The sequence below is a fragment of the Tursiops truncatus genome, chromosome 15, assembly GCF_011762595.2.
Source record: "Tursiops truncatus isolate mTurTru1 chromosome 15, mTurTru1.mat.Y, whole genome shotgun sequence".
NCBI lineage: Eukaryota > Metazoa > Chordata > Mammalia > Artiodactyla > Delphinidae > Tursiops > Tursiops truncatus.
Window position 1 is genome coordinate 74,394,631 of NC_047048.1, and position 23,710 is coordinate 74,418,340.

General features: G+C 45.4%; 1 long non-coding RNA gene and 3 other non-coding genes across 5 annotated transcripts; all 4 read left to right on the forward strand.

Moving 5' to 3' along the window:
* Nucleotides 1-12: 12 nt before the first annotated feature.
* LOC109551323 (uncharacterized) lies at nucleotides 13-3,934 on the forward strand. 2 transcript variants are annotated; one of them, XR_002178060.2, is made up of 5 exons: nucleotides 13-169; nucleotides 868-977; nucleotides 2,360-2,424; nucleotides 2,753-2,833; nucleotides 3,693-3,934. It is a non-coding gene; the product is annotated as an uncharacterized lncRNA (long non-coding RNA). The 2 variants fall into 2 exon arrangements; XR_002178059.3 differs by lacking the exon at nucleotides 13-169 and adding an exon at nucleotides 195-514.
* LOC117308375 (small nucleolar SNORD12/SNORD106) lies at nucleotides 702-792 on the forward strand. The gene has a single exon (XR_004522357.1). It is a non-coding gene; the product is annotated as a small nucleolar SNORD12/SNORD106 (small nucleolar RNA).
* LOC117308372 (small nucleolar SNORD12/SNORD106) lies at nucleotides 2,195-2,285 on the forward strand. The gene has a single exon (XR_004522355.1). It is a non-coding gene; the product is annotated as a small nucleolar SNORD12/SNORD106 (small nucleolar RNA).
* Nucleotides 2,503-2,594, forward strand: LOC117308374 (small nucleolar SNORD12/SNORD106). Its single transcript, XR_004522356.1, has one exon. It is a non-coding gene; the product is annotated as a small nucleolar SNORD12/SNORD106 (small nucleolar RNA).
* Nucleotides 3,935-23,710: the final 19,776 nt, after the last annotated feature.

Here is a 23,710-nt window from a genome sequence, read left to right on the forward strand (position 1 = left end):
GGGGCGGTTGGACCCGCGGGCGTCGCCTCAGCTCCCCGCGGCGGCAGGGCAGGCGGTCTTGGGCCGGCGCCGCTGAGGGGAGGGGACTGCGGGGGGCGGCTTAACGGCACCCGAGGCCGTTGCAGGCCTCAGCCGTACCCAAAGGAGCGGGGACCCAGCGGACAGCTTGGTGCGTGTGAAGCGCGACATGGCGGCGAGGCCGACGAGCCCGGGGGGCCTCGTGTGTACCGGGAAGGGGCGGGGCTAGTGTCGCCTTGACAACCATTAGGCCTCCTCCGCCTGGGCGGCGCGGCGACTACATTTCCCAGAGGGCCTCGCGTGGCGCGGCTTGGGGGGCGGGGAGGAAGCGCCTCGGGCCCAGTGCGCAGGCGTGAGTCCCCTCTGGTTATATAAGGGAGGCTTTGGAGCTGCTTGTTCTTTTCCGTCCTCGGTGCTGTCAGTTCTTCGCCGTAGCTCCTCTGTTTCTCCTCCCGTGTCGTCCCATCCCGGCAACCAGGGTTTACTACTGTATGTGGTGAGTGGAAACCTCGCTTCGAGATCTCTGTGCCTCTTTTTCCCTTTTTTGTGCGGTCGCCCCTACCGGTGGCCCCCTCTCCTCGTGGTTGCCTCTGCTCTGACTCTAAATAGGCCTCAGCGCCTTTGGGGAGATCAGTTAGAGCTGGAAAAGCCCGCGCCTTGTGCTCGGGCCTGAGGAGTCTTCGGCTGGTGTAAATGATGACTTCACTTTTTTCCCCATCAGATCGACAATGCTGATGTCTTTGAATACTTGCCAGTTAGTTCTGAGACACCGGCCTCAAAAGGCGCTGCCATGTTCTCTTCCGACTGTGGGAAGATGGCGCTTGATGACCTTTCTTTGTTGGTTCGCAGGTTTGCGCGATCACAGCATACAGAATGGATCTTGGAGGAAGGGGTCCCTGCTGGGCCTTCAAGGAAACCACGTGTAGACATGAACAACCTTCAATCTCCTGACCTCTGGAGTAAGCATTTGTCTTTTGGCCTATTGTAAGAAACGCATGCTCTAAGGAGCCTCTTAGTTTGCTAGGCAGCTTGGAGGGAAAGAAAAGATGATTAAGGGCAGCCAATTAGCATATTTTAGTTACTAGGTTTTCTTTGAGGTGTTCTGGGTGCTTGGTTTTATTATAATTCACAAAAACATATCTTATTACAAAGTGAAATAAGTGAATTATCTCTTGAAAGTGAATAGGTGTTAAATTTTAAATGTCTTTGTAATGCTGTTTAAGGCACATTTTCAGATGCCATTCCTTCACTTGTTTCTTAATAAACAGCTTTCTTTTAAACTTAAGCTTCCAAGTGGGTGGATAATGTGATGACATTTTTTAAAAATTTCTATTGGCGTAGAGTTGCTTTACAATGTTGTGTTAGTTTCTGCTGTACAGCAAAGTGAATCAGTTACATGTATACATATATCCCCTCTTTTCAGATTTCCTTCCCATTTAGGTGTGATGACATTTTTAAGGAAAGCCAAATGTGTTTCTGTTGGCCTATTTGCTTTAATTACCAACTCCTTAACTTAACTGAGTCCAGAAATGCACGTTAAGGGTGGGACTTCTTGGACGAAGTGTTCCTTAAACCTTGCTGTCCCAGAGTATTAAGTCGCGTTTTAAGTGATGACGTCTTGCATTAAAGTGTAACATCCTAACACATAGTCGAAACCCTGCAGTCACCTAAGTAAAACCCAGCCATTTCCCCACAATTCTTGCCAGCCACGCTGGCCTCTATCAAATGTAAGCACAGAAGTCAGAGGTATTTGTCTTAGCTACTATCTTATTGCCGAGAACAGGACACAGAAGTGCTGAAATACTGCATGAAGTCGAAGGTAGAGAAACAGACGAACCAAACCTTATTCCTAGTTCAGGGTTCTTTCTTTTTTTCTTCCTTCCTTCCCTCCCTCCTTCCTTCCTTCCCTCCCTCCCTTCTTTCATTGGGCGTTCCGTTGCTGCGCACGGGCTTTCTCTAGTTGGGGCAAGCGGGGGCTGCTCTTCATTGCGGTGCTCAGGCTGTAGGTATGTGGGCTTCAGTAGTTGTGGCACAAGGGCTTAGTTGCTCCGTGGAATGTGGGATCTTCCCGAACCAGGGCTTGAACCCATGTACCCTGCAATGGCAGGCGGATCCTTAACTACTGCACCACCAGGGAAGTCCCCAGGGTTCTTTCTGTAGAGGCGAAAAGCTTCCTGCTGGCATAAATGATGACTGAACTTTTTTCCCCGACAGATCGACCATGTTGATCTAACTTCTCTAAGCCAGTTTCTGTCTGATATGCCAGCTTGAGCATCTCCTCTGTCCCCCACTCCTTTGGGTATCTAGCTGACTGGTGGTCATGTTTCTGTTTTCATCTCAGGTTCACTGTTGGCAGAAAGCAGACTTTGAATGGACCATGATGGATCCAGGATTGGGAGAGAATTGGTAAGTCACGTCCATTATTAACTGCTTTTCTTTGAAAGAGGTTATCCCCATTGCTTTCTACTTTCTGTGACTCGTATGGCCATTGCAGCTGATGACTTAACTTTTTTCCCCGTCAGATCGACCCTGTTGATCTAACTGAACTATTAGCCAGTTTTGTCTGATGCATTGGCCACAAAGATAACTTCTGTTTATCTGTTTTCTGCTTAACCACCAACAGACTACTTTCTGTGGGGCTTTTTTTAGTGGGAATTGGGCTTGCCTTATGGGGTTTTTCCCTCTTCCATCATTCAAGTCATTTATCTTGGCTTCATCTGTTAACTTCCTACAGGACCAGAGCCCTTTGTGCGTCAGGGCGTAAGTAGGTTGATTGCAGCCTGATCTCAGCTTGGTTCAGTCTGTCCTGTAACAGGTGAGGTTTCTGCAAATTGTTATCTAGGTGTTAACCCCTCCTTAGTAAAATGATTACTAAATGTGCTCAGGGTAGAGAGGTGTTGGGTTTGCCCACTTGGGAGTAACTTGAGTACCCAGTTCCAAGTTGGGCAAAACAGGAGGGGAAGATCGTGTCCTTGGCAGTACTGTTGACCTATTGGTACTACCAGGTCTTTCCCTAAGAAAGGGGGAAAAATTAAATGAAAACTTAATTCTGCCTTGGCAGATAATACGAGATGAGGAGCTCCAAGCCATCTTTTGAGTTGAGATTGAAATTGGTTGTAATTTTTTTTTGAAAGGTTGAATTCTTCACACTGTTAGCTGGAGGCCAACCTCAGTTCCTTACCCCATGGGTAAGGAACACAGTGGCTTGCTGCATCACAGTGAGCAAGACAAGGAGACAGGCAGTCTCTATCTCCTGCCTCCTTTATTTTTAAACAAATAACACTTTGTATCCCTAATGTCTGCTTATCCACTTTATATTTCAGATGCCCCCATTTGTCCCTAAAGTATCTTTTGAATGAGTTTCATTTGTGTTAAGTCCCTCTAGAATCAACATAACTTTTGGTGTGGTCCTGGGTTTGTCTCCCTTACCTCTATTTACTGTACCTAGAAAGGCTGTAGATTGATGATGAACATTTTGACGTTATCAGGAACAACACAGACTTCAGTGAGGTGCCAGACTCGAGAGGTTGGCAGTCTCTCCTCGGTCTGGTACTTAATTCAACATCCACCTAGTTCCTGAAGTCTAGATACTTCCACATCCCAAACAAGTAGCTGTTTATATCAGTTTACATCAGAATGAAGTCCTGATCGTGATGTATCTTTTTTCTTTTAAGGAGTTTCTCAACTGTGGAGTTGGAATGCAAGGTCTCTTGGAAAAAGATGACCCTGTTTACTGAGAAAGCATGAAGGTTCCGGTTGAATCAGTCTCATAAGGTTGCTGTGTAACCTGAGTGTCCAGAGCTGAAAAGCCTCTGGCTGTTTTGAAGAATCAAGTATTATATTAAACTTAGATAAAAATTTCTAACTTTGTAGCCTTCCTATCTGGAGAAAGAAAATAAAATCCTTTGAATCAAAATACTGTTGTATTTGGTCATTGGAGATAGAGACCTTGAACCAAATGATACTTAAGGTAAAAAGCTCTAGGGGCAGAGAGAGCTTTTAATATTAAACTTAAAATTTTAATGTTTAAACATGGAAAGTTCCAAACAGACTAGTGACATACGGCTAATCTGGTTTCACTTTAACTTCCCTACTCTGTCCCAGATACTTGATATGACTAATCTTAGGAAGATAGGATTCCATTGTGGGTTTTTTTGACTTTGTACCTTCTAATCTGATTCCTGATGTTGACTCCAAGTCCCTTGAGTGTGTGGACCTAGTGCATCCGGTAAATAGAAAACTCGCTAAAGGGGTATATTACTTTTTTTTTTGCCACACACCACGGCCTGATGCCCCTGCAGTGGAAGCTTGGAGTCTTAACCACTGCTGCACCAGGGAAGTCCAAGAGGGGTATTACTTCTGATATTAGGTTATAAAAGACTTGTTGACATCCTCTTGCCTAGTTCCCTTCCTGTCTTATTCCTTGGCTTGCTCACTTTAGTGAAACAAGCTAGTGAGGAATTGCAATTGGCTTCCAGCCAATAATGTGCAGAGAACTGAGTCCTGCCAACAACTGAGTTTGGGAGCAGATCCTCCCCTGGTATTTGGTGACTAGAAACCTTACTGACACCATGATGCCTGTGAGCATTCAACTTAACATGTCCAAACCTGAACTGACCCCCTTCCACCAAGGCTGCAGCTCCCACAACCATTTCTATTCCAGGTGTCGCAACACTGTCAGCTAGGTGCTCAGGCCAGAAATCTTAGCTATGCTTGACGTTTTGCTCCATTCCCCACGTTGGTTTACCTTTTTTTTTTTTTTTTGGCTGTGCCATGCAGCATGCGGGATCTTAGTTCTCCAACCAGGGATTGAACCCGGACCCCAGAAGCCAACGGATCCCCAGGGAATTCCCAGTTTACCCTTAAAATACATCTGACATTCACCCCTTTTCCCACCTCCATTGCTACCATCTTCTGGATCCAAGCCACCATCATCCAAGCTTTGATTACTGGTCTGTACTTCCACCTTTGCTCCCTGAGATCTAATTATATGCAGCCAGAGTGCCCTTGAAAACCAGAGATCACACCACTGTCCTGCTCAACAGTAAAAGCTGGACTCAATGGCCTGGACCATCTTCCTCTCCATTAACCTCTGACCTCATCTCCTCCCTTCTCTTTCAGTCACACAGGTCTAACTGTCCTCCATCACTTTAGGTGCACTCCAACCTGGAATGAATGACCAGGCCTAGCCCCGCCAGATCTTTGCATGGTTCCCTTGGTTTACTTAAATGTCACCTTCTCTGGGAACCTATCTAAAACAATCTTCCCCATCACTTTCTATTCCCTTATATTTTTCTTCGTATTATTTTTCACTGCCTAATAAATAGTGCCTATGTGTATACGGTATACATACATTATATGTGTATGTTTATGTAGCATATATATTTGTCGTCTGTCTCCCTACATTAGACCATGACTCCATGGTAGATAGTACAAGAGATAGATAGTGTAGATAGCAGCTGTCCCTCCTTTGTGGCCCCTCCATGGCACGCAGCACAGATCCTGGCACATGGTAGGCCATTCAATAAATATTAAATGAAAGAATGAATCTGGGATTTCCCTGGTGGTCCAGTGGGTAAGACTCCGTGCTCCCAATGCAGGGGGCCCGGGTTTGATCCCTGGTCAGGGAACTAGACCCCACATGCATGCCGCAGCTAAGAGTCTGCACGCTGCAACGAAGAAGCCGGCATGCTGTGATCCCGCAGCTAAAGATCCTGCATGCTGCAACAAAGATCCAGTGTGCCGCAACTAAGATCCGGCAAAATAAATAAATATTTAAAAAAAAAAAAGTGAATCAGACGCTTGCCTTGTGGCAGGACTGCTAAGGTACTTGACTGGCACACCTTTTTAAAAGGTTTATTTTATTCTTTTTTTTTCTTTTTGGCTACGTTGGGTTTTCGTTGCTGCGTGTGGGCTTTCTCTAGTTGTGCATGGGCTTCTCACTGCAGTGGCTTCTCTTGTGGAGCACAGGCTCTAGGCGTGCGGGCTTCAGCAGTTGTGGCACACGGGCTCTAGAGCACAGTCTCAGTAGTTGTGGCGCATGGGCTTAGTTGCTCTGCAGCATGTGGGATCTTCCCAGACCAGGGCTCGAACCCGTGTCCCCTGCATTGGCAGGCGGATTCTTAACCACTGTGCCGCCAGGGAAGCCCTTGACTGGCACACTTTGTTACTCATCACAACAGCCTTGTGAGGTGAGAACTAGCATGATTCTCACTCTTATTGCACAGATGAGGAAATTCAGTCTCTATATGAGACAGAATCAGGTCACAAACTCTGACTTATTTGACGCCTTTTCTCTCTCCAACTTAACTGCCTTTTACCAGAACAAGAAGTGTTTTCAGTTCTTTGTATCACCTGCAGTTTCTAAAGTCTGGCTCTTGAGTTTGTAACCCTTGGCTTAATTGCAGCCTCTTACTGAAATGCAGTCTGACTGATACAGGAGGGAGCCAATTTCCTCTGAAAAGTTCAAATGCTTTTATTTATTTATTAATTATTTTATTTATTTATGTTTTGGTCGCGTTGGGTCTTCGTTGCTGCCTGTGGGCTTTCTCTAGTTGTGGCAAGAGGGGGCTACTCTTCGTTGCAGTGCGCAGGCTTCTCATTGCGGTGGCTTCTCTTGTTGCAGAGCACAGGCTCTAGGCGCGCAGGCTTCAGCAGTTGTGGCACATGGGTTTAGTTGCTCCGCGGCAGGTGGGATCTTCCCCGACGAGGGATCAAACCTGTGTCCCCTGCACTGGCAGGCGGATTCTCAACCACTGGGCCACCAGGGAAGTCCAGTTCAATGCTTTTGACTTCCTTGTTGGTGAGACACCTCTGAGGTCAGAAGTGGCCCCAAATGCCTACCAGCCAGGGGTCAGAGAAGTTCCCTAGAGAGCTCCCACCCCCTTAAGTCTCTAGGCTTTGCTATCACTGCTTCCCTGAACCCCAAAGGCAATGATAGGCCTCAGATGCTCAAATTCTTTGCATCTTGTCTCCCCAGCTTCAGTCCCACAAAACATTTGATGCCTCAGACTAATTCTACTTCTTTGTCCTCTTACCTGAGGGATCTTGGGCACATTCTTTACCTCTATCAGCCTCAGTTTCCTCATCTGTGAAATGGGGTTCATAACAATGCCTGCTTCAGAGAGTTGAAACCTTCAATAAAATCAGGTCTGTAAAGCACTTAGCCCAGGCCTGGCACATTATAGGGACACAATTCATATCTAGTGAATAAACAAATCTTCCTGCCACATTGAGATGGGAGAAAATCTGTGCTGGGGAGATGTAAGAAGTGTGCTCATTGAGTGCTTACCATGTGCCATATTGTATCATTATTTCATTAATCCATACCCCACCCTTGTTCATTACAATCCCATTTATCCCTTCCAGAACTTGCAGCTCCAGCCTGTGTCCGCAGGGGGCGCTGTGGACACACGTTTCTCCAGCCTGTGCGAGATGCCTCCACTCTCCGGCTAGGAAGAAGGAAGATGGCCCGCAGGGGAGTTTTCATAGTTAGGCCAGATTTTCAGATCCTGCAGCCAGCACTTTGGGGGTTGGCTGTCACAGGGGAGCCTGAGAAAGGGCGAGTTCCCCGGGCCTGAATCATGGGCTGCTGATCGTACAACCACCACTCACAGTGTAAGAAACCAACCAAAAACAAATTTACCCACGATCCCTTCATCTAACATGTCAGTAATCAGTTTTCACTTTTCCGTGTTCCCTTCTGTTCTCGTTGTAGTGGAGCAGCTACCACCAACATGGTTGGAGCTTCCAATTTTTAAAGAAAGCCAGAAACCCTTAAAATGTTGGCAACTGATTCCAATTTTATAAACTGTGAAGACTGAACAATGCACACATGTGAGCCTCATATAGCCCAGAGGCCACCAGTGTAAGACCTCTGGAGTTTGAGCTGTGACCCTTTCAGCACCGCCCTTGTCATTCCTGGTGCAGGTAAAACACATGATGCCCAGTTATTATACATTTGAATTTCAGATAATTTTAACCATGTCCCAAATATTGCATGGAACATACTTACACTAAAAAATCGTTATTTATCTGAAATTCAAATGTAACTGGGTGTTCTGTATTTTTATTGGCTAGATCTGGCAACCTCATTCCAGGGAGCATCTGGCTTGGGATGGTGCATCTGTTCTTTAAGATGAAGCCTTGATGGACCTCATTCCTTCTGAGTAACTTGTATCTCTGCCAACTTGAACTTTCCTCTCAGATTATTTGGCGGGGGGGGGGGGGGGGGGGGGGGGGGGAATTGGGGTTTCTGAAATTTCCCGATAGTTTACAATTTGGCTGTAATGCCTGGATGGGTAGAATTGGCAGGTCCTATGGTCCCCTGGGCTGGTCCCCTGATCAGTTTCTCCCAAGGTCCCAATGTTGATTAATTGCAGGTTTGTTTAGAAGGCAACTGTCTTTTCCTTTATCTGTTAGTCATGGCAGAAACAGACCATCTTGGGCTTATTTATATCTGTGGCTTTTTTAAAAAGAGAGAAAAGGAGAAATCTGGATCCTTTCACTTGGCAGGCTCATTTAAACAAATGGTCCTTTTGCTAAAACAGACTGGCGCCACAGGGCCACAGTTTGCAGGTGGGAGGGTTTGGGATGGGGGTGGTCCTGGTGGGTGAGAGCATTTTTTTCTTTTTCTTTTTTTTTTTTTTGCTCCAGTGTTAAAATGGTGGCATGTGCAAACTGGGACTTTGTCGTCACTTTTGGCTGTGCCCAGGTTGACCTGGTGTTTTTACAGCTAGAGGAGCTACCTGCTGAGAGTGGTGGTATTCATCAAAGTAAATGCTAGGCTGCCTCAAATATTTCAGTCGCACTGTATGGTCAAGTCCAAACATTCCTCTGTAAGCTCCATTTCTCCCTACTTGAATCATAATAGTAACAGCACCATAACTGCAATGCCATTTATTGAAATTTCTTACCAGCCTCTAATCTAGGGTACTTTACATTTTAAAATAATTTATTCCTCACCTCAACTCTGCAAGGGCAGTAATATTATCATCCTGACTTTACAGATGAGGAAACTGAGGTTTAGAAAGGGGAAGTGACTTACCTAAGTCACACAGTTAGTAAATGGCTCTACCAATGCCTTTCCTTGTCCATCCAGGTCCCCTCCTTACCCTAGTCCACCTTGCTCACCACTCCTAGAGCAGGGACACATCAGCGTCAGCTCTAAGCCCTGTGGTGGGAGCTTCAGCAGGAGATGGAGGTGGGGTTGGGGAGTGAGGATGACCTATGCATCCCCCTGGCCGCACCCTGTGGGGACACCTCTCCAGATGTTCTTCTACCTGACCCTCCTTCTGGGCTCTGATGCTCCTTCCCTGGCCCCTTCAGATGTAGGGGTATCCCCTCTACTTCCAGCTCCAAGGTTTTGTACTAGCTCCTGTGGTTTCCTTATATTCTGTGAGCACCACTGTATTCTTCTTGAATTATACTCTGCTTAGAGTTATTCTATTTCCAGTGGGCCAGGACTGGTAGAGAGGCAGAGCTGGGATTCGAACCCAAGGACTCCAAAATAACCTCTTTGCTAATGGCATCCTAGAACTGCTTGCTCCTGCCAGCCACGGTGTTTTCATTCTGGCTTGGACCAGGATCTACTCTCATTTCTATTCTTTTCTCCAACAATTACAGGAAATGTTGCTAAGTGCATTTTCTGTGCCTGCTAGTATATGGACTCTATTAAAAACAAATAAAAAACAATGCTAGCTTGACATGACTTGTTCTTAGGAACAATCTCCTAGTGAAGTCTTGCACACCCACCCTCACCCTACCCCCAAGTTCTTAATGAGAATCATTTTGAGAAACATTTCCTGGGACTTCTCTGGTGGCACAGTGGTTAAGAATCCGCCTGCCAATGCAGGGGACACGGGTTCAAGCCCTGGTCCGGGAAGATCCCACATGCCACAGAGCAACTAAGTCCGTGCACCACACTACTGGGCCTGCGCTCTAGAGCCCGCAAGCCACAACTACTGAGCCTGTGAGCCACAACTACTGAGCCCACGTGCCACAACTACGGAAGACTGCGCACCTAGAGCCCATGCTCTGCAACAAGAGAAGCCACTGCAATGAGAAGCCCGCGCACCGCAACGAAGAGTAGCCGCCACTCGCTGCAACTAGAGAAAGCCTGCATACAGCAACGAAGACCCAACGCAGCCAAAAATAAATAAATAAATAAATTTTTTTTTTTTAAAAAAAGGGTAAAGAATTCGAATAGACATTTCTCCAAAGAAGATTTATGAATGGCCAACAAGGACTTGAAGTGATACTCAGCATCACTAATCATTTGGGCAATGCAAATCAAAACCACAATGAGATATCACGTCACACACACGAGGATGTCTACCATACAAAAAAAGCAGAAAATAACAAGTGTTGGTGAGGATATGGAGAAACTGGAACCCTTGCACACTGTTGGTAGGAAGGTTTAGCTGCTTTAGAAAATGTTATGGTGGTTCCTCAAAAAATTAAAAATATGACATATGATCCAGCAATTCCACTTCTGGGTATATACTTCAAAGAATTGAAAGAAGGGTCTCAAAGAGATAGCTATACACCCATGTTCACAGCAGCATTTTCACAATAGCCAAAAGGTGGAAGCAATCTAAATGTCCGTGGACAGATGAATGGATTTTTTAAATGTGGTATATACACACAACAGAATATTACTCAACTTTAACAAGGAAATTCTGGCAATGCTACAAGATGGATGAACTTTGAAGACAGTATCCTTGAAATAAGGCAGTTATGAAAAGACAAGAAAATGTATGATTTCACTTATATGAGGTACCTACAGTAGTAAAACACGTAGAAACAGAAAATAGAAGGGTGGTTGCCAGGGGCTGAGGAGAGGGGACAATTGGGGGTTATTTATTGGGTACAGAGTGTTAGTTTTGTAAGATGAGAAAGTTCTGGAGATTGGTTGCACAGCTTAACACTACTGAATTGTACACTTAAAAATGGCTAAGATGGTACATTTTATGTTTATGTGTATTTTACCACAGTTAGAAAAAAAATGTTCAAGGGCAACAATAAACTCTGGTAATATGGAAGGAGCAGTGTCTGCCACAGTGTTAACATAAGGTAACTTTCCATGACCCACATAGGTGTAAAATAGTTCCACCCAAATAATTCATCTTAGAGCTGGTCCCCTCTGGTTTTTACTGTTGTGGGTCTACTAGCTTATGACCCTTATGGAAAAAAGTATTTGCATCACAGCTTATAGTCATTGGCTGTCAGAGATGTAAGAGCTGTTGGAAAAGGGCCCTCCCTCAACCCTATCCCCATTATATACATGAGTAAACTGAGTCCCAAAGAGAGAGCTTGCTTTGTTCAAGGACATAGTGAGTTTCTCCTGACTTCTGGCCCAGGGTCCTTTCTCAGTGAGAAATAATGAACTCTCCTCTGGCAATGCTGGTGTTGGACATATCATTAGAATATGAACTTCTGCTGGCAATGGAGTTATTAGAATATGTCATTTTCTGGAACTTCCTTGGTGGTCCAGTGGTTAAGACTTCACCTTCCAGTGCAGGGGGTGCAGGTTTGATCCCTGGTCAGAGAGCTAAGATCCCACATGCCTCTGGGCCAAAAAACCAAAACAAAAAACAGAAGCAATATTGTAACAAGTTCAATAAAGACTTTTAAAATGGTCCACATCCAAAAAAAAATTAGAATATGTCATTTTTGAAGAAATCTTCCATTTAAAAGACAGTCTTGGGGACTTCCCTGGTGGTCCAGTGGTAAAGAATCTGCCTTGCAATGCAGGAGACACGGGTTCGATCCCTGGTCGGGAACTAAGATCCCACATGCTGCGGGGCAACTAAGCCCACATGCCCCAACTACTGAGCAGACACACCTCAAACTACAGAGCCCACGTGCTCTGGATCCCGTGTGCTACAACTAGAGAGAGAAAACTCACAAGCCACAACTAGATAGAAGCTCTTGCGCTACAACAAAGAACCCACGTGCTGTGATGAAGATCCCATGTGCCGCCACTAAGACCCGACACAGCCAAAAATAAACAAACAAAACCCCAAAATGCTTTAAAAAAAAAATAGGCAGAAGACCTAAGTAGATATTTCTCCAAAGAAGACATACAGATGGTCAAAAGGCACATGAAAAGATGCTCAACATCTCTAATTACTAGAGAAATGCAAATCAAAACTACAGTAGGGTACCACCTCACATTGGTCAGAATGGTCATCATTAAAAAGTCTACAAATAACAAATGCTGGAGAGGGTGTGGAGAAAAGGGGACCCTCCTGTACTGTTGGTGGGAATGTAAGTTGGTGCAGCCACTATGGAAAAGAGTATGGAGGTTCCTCAGCAATCCCACTCCTGGGCATATATCCAGACAAAACTATAATCCAAAAAGATACGTGCACCCCTATGTTCATAGCAGCACTGTTCACAATAGCCAAGACATGGACTTTTAGGTTGTTTCCATCCACAGATGAATGGATAAAGAAGAGGTTGTACCTATATACAATGATATACTATGCTGCCATAAAAAAAAATGAAATAATGCCATTTGCAGCCACATGGATAGACTTAGAGATTAACGTACTAAGTGAGGTAAGTCAGAAAGAGAAAGACAAATACCATATGATATCGCTTATATGTGGAATCTAAAATATGACACAAATGAACCTATCTACGAAAGAGAAACAGACTTACAGACGTAGAGAACAGACTTGTGGTTGCCAAGAGGGAGGGGGGTGGAGGAGGGATGCGTTAGGAGTTTGGGGTTAGAAGATGCAAACTATTATATATAGAATGGATAAATGAGGTCCTACTGTATAGGAAAGGGAGCTATATTCAATATCCTGTGATAAACCATGATGATCCCACATGCCGCAGAGCAATTAAGCCTGTGAGCCACACTACTGAGCCTATGCTCTAGAGCCCGTGAGCCACAACTACTGAGCCTGCGTGCCACAGCTACTGAAGCCTGCATGCCTAGAGCCTGTGCTCCGCAACAAGAGAAGCCACCACAATGAGAAGCCCGCACACCACAACGAAGAGTAGCCCCTGCTTGCTACAACTAGAGAAAGCCCGCGCACAGCAACAAAGACCCAACGCAGCCAAACATAAATAATAAAAAATAAATAAATTTAGGGGCTTCCCTGGTGGTACAGTGGTTAAGAATCTGCCTGCCAATGCAGGGGACACGGGTAGGAGCCCTGGCCCGGGAAGAGAAAGCCCACGCGCAACAATGAAGACCCAAGGCAGCCAAAAATAAATAAATAAATTTATTTTTAAAAATTTTATAAGAAACAGGGCTTCCCTGGTGGCGCAGTGGTTGAGAGTCCACCTGCTGATGCAGGGGATGCGGGTTCATGCCCCGGTCCGGGAAGATCCCACATGCCGCGGAGCGGCTGGGCCCGTGAGCCATGGCCGCTGAGCCTGCGCGTCCGGAGCCTGCGCGTCCGGAGCCTGTGCTCCGCAACGGGAGAGGCCACAACTGTGAGAGGCCCGCGTACCACAAAAAAAAAAAATTTATAAAAAACAAAATAAAACAAAAAACCACTTATCAGACCTGGACTCTTGTTAATGTGGAGTATAAATGGAAAACTCCAGACATTCTAAACACTTGTGTTTCATTTGCTTTGAAGGAATTTTCCTCATCTCTAACTAATGGGCCTCCAATTTCTCAGACTCTCTCTGCCAGAGAGGGAAATTGAGCTGGAAGTTTAACCATCCAGAGAGGGTCATGCACCTGGCTCCACCCTAAACTTCATCATTTACCAGTGGAGCCCGCTAGACATTTGGCAGGAAATGGTGAAAATAACATTTTCCTGGTGGCTGAGGGTACCATATGCATTTTGGCTTGGGTGGTATCCAAAAGCAGCTTGGAAAATTCCAGTTTTCTCAGGCATCCATCTGTTCACTCTGGGTGTGGCTAGCCATACAGGAAGTCACACAGACACATATTGCCCACTGAGTTAGCTCTGTCCTTCAAAAACATATTATTTAAGATATAAACACACGCAAAGGGCGAGAGGAAAGCAGCTTGAGGAAGTGGCTAGATCACTATATTGGACATCAAGGTTCAAGGCCCAGCTTAGGCACTGACTCAGCCACCTTCATTTATAAAAATTTACCAGTTTTCTACGAAGTGGCAAGTACTTTCTAGCTCTGTGACTGTAGGCAAGTGACTTCACACCTCTGAGCCTTGTCCAATCTCTGCAAAAGTCATTAATAATATTTATTTGTGGTAGATACTGCTGGTTCCTACCTAACAGCCATTTCCTTGCCTCGTGTCCTTGCTGGAACCAGTCTCCCACTCTAGAGGCAGATGAAGCCAGCCACTCACCTTCCAAGCCTCCTTTGCATTAAGGCACGCAGCTCAGTTCTGACCAATAAGATGCAAGGGAAACTTGGCCAGGGAGTTTCTAGATGCAGTGCCCATGGTATCTTTTCATATGATTATTAATAATCATGAAACTGAGTCTCCCTAAAACCAAGTTCCCTCACTGAGTTTATGATTAATCTCTCTCTCTCCAAATCTTTATTTCCTTTCTTGTCCCCTCTGACCTCAATCCTCTGCTAACCACTCATCAACCAGATGAGTGACAATTGCTGTTGTGACTACAATTGTGACTACAATTGCTGTTGTCAATAAGATTGTTAACGTACTAAAATCGCTGTTATAGATACGTCATCATTAACGTACAAACTCAGGTTGTTTCTTCAGGGCAAGGTGAGTTAACAGACCCCCAAGTCATGGACCACCTGGCCAGAGAATCATAAACCAGAGACATTCTGACTCTCGAAACTAGGATTAAGAAATGTCACAAGATAATGATTAATCCCAACCTCTTTGTTCTTCCCCTTTAAAAAAAAAAAAACCTAATCAAAGACCAAGTTGGAGTCATCTGAGGCTTGTCTCCCACTCCCTTGCTTGGCGCCCTGCTTTGCTGCAAACAGCTGTCAAGACGTTGGCTTTCTGCGCCAAGGGCACAGGAGCCCTTGCGTGGTTGCAATAGCATGATTGCATGCAGCTATTAGGTGGGGCAGGCAGCCCGCCGAAAGGCCCAGAATATTCAAAGCATACGTGCTGCTGTGTCGATTAGAGCAGTGCTTCTCAGGCCTTACTGTGGGGGTAATGTGCATTGTTCAAAGGCAGATTCTGCGCCGGGACCCGAGGTTCTGCATTTCTAATGATAAAGTGAATTTGTATATCAGGACCCACAAAGTGAGGGCTGCTTCAGTGGCCTGGCTCATGTCACAGATCCAAACCTAAGTCTGCCTGCACTTGTGGGAAACACCTGTCAAGGAATCCTAACATACACCAATCACAATCCTCCAACTTCATGAGCTGACCTTAACCCTAGAAAGCAGGACCTTCTAGCCCATCATGGCTTGTTTTGTATTTTTTTTAAATATTATTTATTTTTGGCTGTGTTGGGTCTTCGTTGCTGTGCATGTGCGGCGAGCAGGGGCTACTCTTCATTGCGATGCGCGGGCTTCTCATTGCGGTGGCTTATCTTGCTGCAGAGCATGGGCTCCAGGCGTGCGGGCTTTAGTAGTTGTGACTCGTGGGCTCTAGAGCGCAGGCTCAGTAGTTGTGGCACACGGGCTTAGTTGCTCCGCGGCATGTGGGACCTTCCCGGACCAGGGCTCGAACCCGTGTACCCTGCATTGGCAGGCGGATTCTTAACCACTGCGTCACCAGGGAAGTCCCCCTTGTTTTGTATTGCCTCCTCTAATGCTCTATAAAACTTGCTCTTGCCCCAAACCCCTCACGAACAGTGTCCCATTGCTCGGGAGGCGCTGTACTCCCCAACTCCATGGATTGTTTGCCCTTCAACAAAGACATTGAACACGTTACTAAATTGTTTTAGTTTTGCCATTTGATACAAGCAAGATTTCGGGCGAGACCGATGCTGCTGGTTCTAGGACCACACTTTGAATAGCAGGGTGTTGCATACCTTTGGACACAAATAAGAGAGAAGCCAATTATACGTGACAAATTAAAAGGAAAGAAGTTCCCAAGGAGGAAGTTCAGGGTTGGTTGATCCAGCAGTTCAACAAGTTCTTTAAGGACTCAGGCTCTCTCCCGTTTTCCTGTCCCCCATCCCGGGTGGTTGGCGTTTAGTCTTCAGGCTTGTTGCCTCAAGGTCATGAGACAGCTCCAGGGGACACCCACACACTACTGAACTTTCAAGGGAAGAGGAGAGCATCCCTTCCTGTGCATTTCCCACTATCAGTGGGAAAGTCTTTCCCAGAACCCCCTGCCCCTCGAGGGCTACTGATATGCACAACCCAGGGGTATCACTTTAATAAACTTTACCGAATGCTGCCTCAACTCCCAGCGGTCTTCTCCTCACGTCTCTGTAGCCAGAAGAGCGTCCTGCAGTCAAGGCTAACCCGTCATTGGCAAGGAGATAGGATGACTGTGATTGGCTTAGACAGCTAGTTCTTAAAGGAAGGTGCTCAGACCAGCAGGATCAGCACCACCTGGGAAACCTGTTAGATATGCAAATTCTTGGGTTCTACCCCAGGCCTAGTGAATTAGAAAGGCGAGGGATGAGGCCCAGCAATGGTTTCCCAAGGTCTCCCAGTGATTCTGATACACACTGGATTGAGCCCGGGCTACACACTGGAGTCATCAGGGCAACTCTTAAAATTACCACTGGATAGAAATCAGAATGGTGGTTACCTCTGGAAGTGGGCTGGGGTATGGACCTTCAAGAAGTGTGACCAACTTGTCCCACTTTGCCCTGGACATTCGTTGTTTTAGTACTGAAAGTCATACATCCCAGAAAAACCCCCCAGTCTTGGACAAATCAGGACAGTGTGTCATCCGACCTTGAAGGGGCAAGAGGGAACTTTCTGGACATGTTCTATGTCATTATCTGGGTGGTGGCTACATGGGTGTACATGTGTGTAAAAATACCAATCTATCCATTTAAAGTTAGTGCACTTAACTCTACTAAATGTAAAAAATACTGATGTCCAAATTGTATTTCAGATCAACTGAATCAAAATCTCAACTGAGAATCTCAGGTACTGGTATTGGGAAAACTCTCTCTGGGGCTTCTAATGTTCAACTAGGTTTGACAGCTAATGTGTTCAAATCACCTGAGATCTTGCTAAAAAAAAAAAAAAATGAAGATTCTGGGGACTTCCCTGGTGGTGCAGTGGATAAAACTCCACACTCCCAATGCAGGGGGCCTAGGTTCGATCCCTGGTCAGGGAACTAGATCTCACATGCCTGCCGCAACTAAGAGTTTGCATGCCACAACTAAGGAGCCCACGTGCTGCAACTAAGGAGCCCGCCTGCTGCAACGAAGACCCCACACAGCCAAATAAATAAATAAAAAATTTTTTAAATGAAGATTCTGGGTCCGTAAGTCTGGGATGGGGCCTGAGATTCTGCATTTCTGACAAGCTCCCAGGTGATGCGGATGCTGGACTCTGTTCTGGGTAGTGAGGGCCAAGCCGAATCAAGATTTACCTTCTGGGTCTGAGGGCAGGGGGAGGCGGCCGTCTCCTGAAACATCTTGATGCTGTTATTGAGGAAGGGAGAAAGTTGGGGGAGAGGTAGACTAGCTGTGGGGTAGCCCACTCCTGTGGCATTCAGTGGAACCAGTGTTTGGGTGAGGTTAGGAAAAATAGAAGGACACACATGGGCAACGTCACAAATACAGAAGCTCAGACAGCTGTTCCCAAAGCCCGGACATGCCAAGAGGTCCATGTTTGCCTGAGTCCTGGCCTTAGCCAAGTCAAGACCAAGGACCCCAGCCTTTGTTCAGCTCGCTTGTCCTGAAGTCATCCAGGAAGCTGCCCCTCTGGAGAAGTCAAGTGCGGCATCCAGAGGTACCCTCTCCCTCTGCCCCGCAGATGCTGTGGAGACTGATACCAGGCTGCCAGCTGGTTTAATTACTCAGATGGGAAGTTGGCTGCGAGAGCTCAGTCTTGGGCAGAGATTAATGACTCCATTATCTTCCTGGGCAATCATCCCATGTGGGCCTCAGTCTGGAATGTAGATATAAGGTGTAAATAAAGTCCCTGTTCTGAGGGAGAGCATTTTTCATTGTCTCCAGATGGGAATTTGGCCCAGAAACCCTTGGCTCAATTCCAGGAGGTGTCTTTGTTTAGCGGAACAACCTGGTCCACTGGGGGCATGTGACACAGGTCTCCTGAGCGCTGGGCTGAGGTTTGGGGCAAAAAATGTATTACTCTTTTTCTTAAGCTCATAAGTAATACATGCGTGTTGGAAAACATTTAAACTAGGAAGCTGGGTGCATGTAAGGTAACAAGTGATAGTTCTTGCCCCCCCTTCCCACTCCCTGAAGGTAATGATGATTAACTTTTGGTGTGTATTCATCCAAACACATGTCTTTTTTTTGGTCCTTTGTTCTTTTCCTTTGATTCAACTTTATTGAGGTATAATACACTATATTATACACTCTACGGCACATATTTAAAGTGTGTTATTTGACTAGTTTTGCTACATGTCAAACCCATGGTAACTTCACCACAATTAAGATAATGAACATATCTATCACCTTCCAAATCTGTTATCCATCCTTGTGCCCTTTTGCAATCCTCCCTCCCTTCCTCCCCCCACCCCCGAACATTGACCTACTCTTGTCACGAGAAATTAGTTTGCACTTTCTAGAATTTATGTAAATGAAATCACAGTGTATGTACTCATTTTTAGGTGATGGAGGTTGGCTTCTTTTATTCAGTATGATGATTTTGAGATGCCATAGGTATCAATACTTTTTCTTTTTTTTTACTGCTGAGAAGTATCCCATGTATGGATGTTCCATGATTTGTTTATCCATTCATCCGTTGATGAACTTTCTAGATTATTTCTAGTTTTTGGTGATTACAAATAAAGCTGCTCTGAACATTTCAGTACAAGTCTTTGTGGACAAATATTTTGTTGCTTTGGGTAAATGCATAGGAGTGGAATGGCTGGATGGTATCGTACGGTGGGAACAGGTTTAACATTTCAAGAAACTATTTTCTAAAATGGTTTAGCACATTTTGCATTCCGCCAGCAGAGTATGAGAGTTCCATATGCTCCCTGTCCTCATCAACACTTGTTATGATCAGTCTTTGTAATTTTCGATGTTCTAATGGATGTGCAGTGGTATCTTATTGTGATTTTAATTTTCATTTCCCTAATGACTAATGCTATGGTGCATCTTTTTATGTGCAATTACTGGCTATTCACATATACTCTTTTGGGAAGTGTCTGGGAGCAGGTGGTTGAAGGTGTTTTGTGTTTTTTGTTTTTTGTTTTTGCGGTACGCGGGCCTCTCCCTGCTGTGGCCTCTCCTGTTGTGGAGCACAGGCTCCGGACGTGCAGGCTCAGCGGCCATGACTCACGGGCCCAGTCGCTCCGCGGCATGTGGGATCCTTCTGGACCGGGGCATGAACCCGTGTCCCGTGCACCAGGGAAGCCCTCGAAGTTATTTTTAAAGCTGCTGACATTGAGGTCCCCATGTGATACCCAAGCACAGATGTCAATTAGGCAGTTGCATGGTTAGTTTTATTTTTATTTTTTGGCCACGCCATGTGGGATCTTAGTTCCCGAACCAGGGATCAAACCTGCTCCCCCTGCGTTGGAAGCACAGCATCTTAACCACTGGACTGCCAAGGAAGTCCCAGGCAGTTGGATATTAGAGGCTAGACTTCAGAGGAAAGGTCCAGGTTGGCGATGTAAATTCAGGAGTTGTCAACTTATCGGTGTTTTGAGTCGCGAGACCAGATGAGACCAGTAAGGGAGAGTGTGTAGGCAGAGAAGAGGTCAGATCTGGGTTTGGGGGCACTCGATTAATCTGAAGCCAGAAGATGAGCAAAAACCACTCAAAGCAACTAAGAAGGAGTGGCTGGTGAGGTAAGAGGAGGAGGAAGAGAAGAAAGTGTTTCCTGGCAGGCAACACTATAGTGGCTGGCCTCCAAAGATGGCCCGTAGAGAACCACACACTCTGCTCTTCACACTCCGGTATGGCCCCTCCCACTTTCATTCTGGGCTGACCCTGCGAAACCAACAGAATGGAGTAGAAGTGACGTGCCTGACTTCTGAGGTTGTAAGAAGCCCTGTAGCTTCCACCTTGGCTTTTGGAACATTGCTCTGGAATAAATTAGTTGCCATCGAAGAAGTTTGGCTGTGAGACTACCATGATGGGAGGAAGCCCGAGCTAGCCACGTGACAAGAAAATATGGAGAGAAAAAGATGGCCCGCTAGTCCTTGGTTGTTCCAACCATCTCAGTGGAGGCAGCAGACAGGTGAGTGAAGAAGTTGCTTTGGATGTCTGGCCCAATCAAGCCTTGAGATGACTTCAGCAGTAGCTGCTTATTTATTTATTTGTTTGTTTGTCTGTTTATTTTAGCAGCTCGCGGGATCTTACTTCCCTGACCAGGGATTGAACCCGGGCCCCCTGCAGGGGAAGTGCGGGGTCCTAACGGGACCACCAGGGAATTCCCGGCAGCAGCTGCCTTCTGACTGCAGTTGCATGAGAGACCCCAAGTGAACCACCGAACCAACCCACAGGACCATGAGTGATCATAATAAATTGTTGTTTTAGGCCTCTAAGTTCTGGGGCAGTTCGTTATGCAGCAGCAGATAACTGAGACAGACGTGAGCAGTGAAGGGAGACTGACAAGCCCCCCTGCCCCCACCCAGAGCCCAATAGCCTTCAGCCCGGACCCATGGAGAGAGGGGTGTTCCGCCTCAGCTGGACGGCTCTCTGAATTCTGATGGGTCCCCCCTCCCTGCTAAGAGGAGAATAAGCTTCTCTTTGTGTCCACAGATGTGGCATCTGCCAAGAGCCCCACAGCCCCCAGGGCCCTTACAAAGGGACAACAAGGGAGATTTTCTGGGAACTGGGTCACCAGTTACTTGGATGCTTCAAACCTGGCAGGACAGAAAGAAACCAGATAAAGGAGTCTGGAAACTACAGGAAGCCCCTGGTCCTTGTCAAGGGGACATGCCATGGTCAGGAGTGGTTGCCTGCCCCCAACTGACCCTTACATCAATAGAGACCACCTTTCTCTGTTTCTGTATCTCTTTCTTCTTTTTTCCTTTCTTTCTTTTTTCTCGGTAGTTAAAGCATTTGTAAATCAATATTTTATATATATGTAATATTGTTACATACATATAATATATATTTTATTATATATATGTAATTAAAAGCCACCATCCCATTCTACCCTTCCCACACCCTATTCAGTTCTCTAGGGGCAATCACTTAACTTTTTTTTTCTTTTTTCACATTTATTTGAATAGGTAATACGGGCATGACGTAAAAATTTCAAAAGGTACCACACAGCAGCTCCTCTCTCCAAAGGCAATTACTCCTACCAGTTTAGTACATCTCCTTACAGAGATATGCTATGCATATGTCAGCATATAATATAAATATTCTTTAAAATAAAGCAGAGATGGTAACAGGCTACACTGTCACGCACCTTGCTTTTTCACCTAATAATATATCTCCAAGATCTTCTGTACCAGTACATAAACAACTGCTTTGTTATTTTAGGAGACTGCATAATATCCCATTGTAGGGATGGATCGTAACAGATTTAACCAGCCCCTATGAGGGACAGTGAGGTTGATGGCAACTTTTTTTTTTTTTTTTGGTACGCGGGCCTCTCACTGTTGTGGCCTCTCCCGTTGCAGAGCACAGGCTCCGGATGCGCAGGCTCAGTGGCCATGGCTCAGGGGCCCAGCCGCTCCGCGGCATGCGGGATCTTCCCAGACCGGGGCACGAACCCATGTCCCCTGCATCGGCAGGCGGACTCTCAACCACTGCGCCACCAGGGAAGCCCGATGGCAACTTTTTGATATTATAGTGAAGCAGCAAAGAACCTTGTACTCTCATTTTCCTGCACACATGCCTCTACCTGTAAGGATTCCTGAGTCCAAAGATACACATTTTTGTTAATTTTGATAGATATTGATGGACTGTCTTCCAAAGAGACTGTGCTGATGTACTTGTCCACCAACTTCATACTCAATATCCTTTCTCCATACCCTCCCCAATTCTATTCAAAGAGAAATCAACGTTTTTGATTTTCCCTAATTGGTAAGAAATGGTATCTCTGTACTTTTACATTTGAAATGTCTTATTAGGAAGTTTGACTATTTTCACATTCTTAGTTGGCATGGCAACTGTGTCTCGCCCTTGTAGCTATTTCTTCTAGTTGTTATTTCCATAGACCTAAATAATGTACTCCTGTGGACATTTGTTGATTTAGCAGCTTTAGACATTATCTATTGATTTTTGCTCCAATAAATGAGGATTTAGCGCACTTACAGTATCCTGTCTTACATGTCCTCTCTCTTTCCAACCTTCCTTCCTTCTCATTCTATTTATGAAAAAAAATATTATCGGCTTTCCACTTATGGTAGTGATATGTTTTCTTTTTAAATAGACTTTATTTTTAAGAGCAGTTTTAGACACAGTCAAATTGAGCAGAAAGTACAGAGTTCTCATAAACTCTCTGCTCCCCACCTCTGCTCAGCCCCTCCCCCATCAACATCCCCCACCAGAGCGATCCATTTGTTGCGATAAATTGAAGCTACATCCACACAGTCTTATCACCCACAGCCCATGGTTTACGCTACGGTTCGCTCTTGGTGTTGTAAGTTCTATGGGTTTGGATAAATGTATAATAACATATACCCATCAGTATGGTACCATACATGGTATTTTCACTCTACTAAAAATTCTCTGTGCTCCGCCTATTCACCCCTCTTTCCTCCTTAATCCCTGGCAACACTGATCTTTTTACTGTCTCCATGGTTTTGCCTTTTCCAGAATGTCATATAGTTGGAATCATACAGTATGTAGTCTTTTCAGATTGACTTCTTTCACTTAGTAATATGCATTTAAGTTTCTTCCATGTGTTTTCATGGCTTGATAGTTCATTTCTTTTTAGCGGTGATTTATATTCCATTGTCTGGATGTACCACAGTTTATCCGTTCACTCACTGAGGGACATCTTGGTTGCTTCCAAGTTTTGGCAATTATGGATAAAGCTGCTATAAACATCCATGTGCAGGGTTCTGTATGGACATAAGTTTTCAACTCATTTGGGTAAATACCAAGAAGCACGATTGCTGGCTTGCGTTGTAAGAGTGTATTTAGTCTTGTAAGAAACTGCTAAACTGTCTTCCATAGCGGCTGTACCATTTTGCATTCCCATCAGCAATGTACGAGAGTTCCTTTTGCTCCACATCTTCACCAGCATTTGGTGTTGTCAGTGTTCCAGATATTGGCCATTCTAACAGGTGTGTAGTGGTAGCTCATAGTTTTAATTTGCATTTCCCTAATGACATGATGTGGAGCATCTCTTCATATGCTTCTTTGCCGTCTGTATTTCTTCTTTGGTGTGTGTCTGTTTAGGTCTTTGGCTCGTTTTTAATCCAATTGTTTGTTTTCTTCTTGAGTTTTGAGAGTTCTTTGCATGTTTTGGCTAATAGTCCATTATCAGATGTGTCTTCTGCAAGTATTTTCTCCCAGCCTGTGGCTTGTCTTCTCATCCTCTTTTTATTATTATTATTATACTTTTCTTGTTTTCTTTTATTTATTTATTTTATTTTCCTTTTTTGTTTTTGGCTGTGTCGGGTCTTAGTTGCAGCACACAAGATCTTTCTTTGTGGCGTGCGGGTTTCTCTCTAGTGGTGGCGTGCAGGTTTTCTCTTCTCTAGATGTGGTGGCACAGGCTCCAG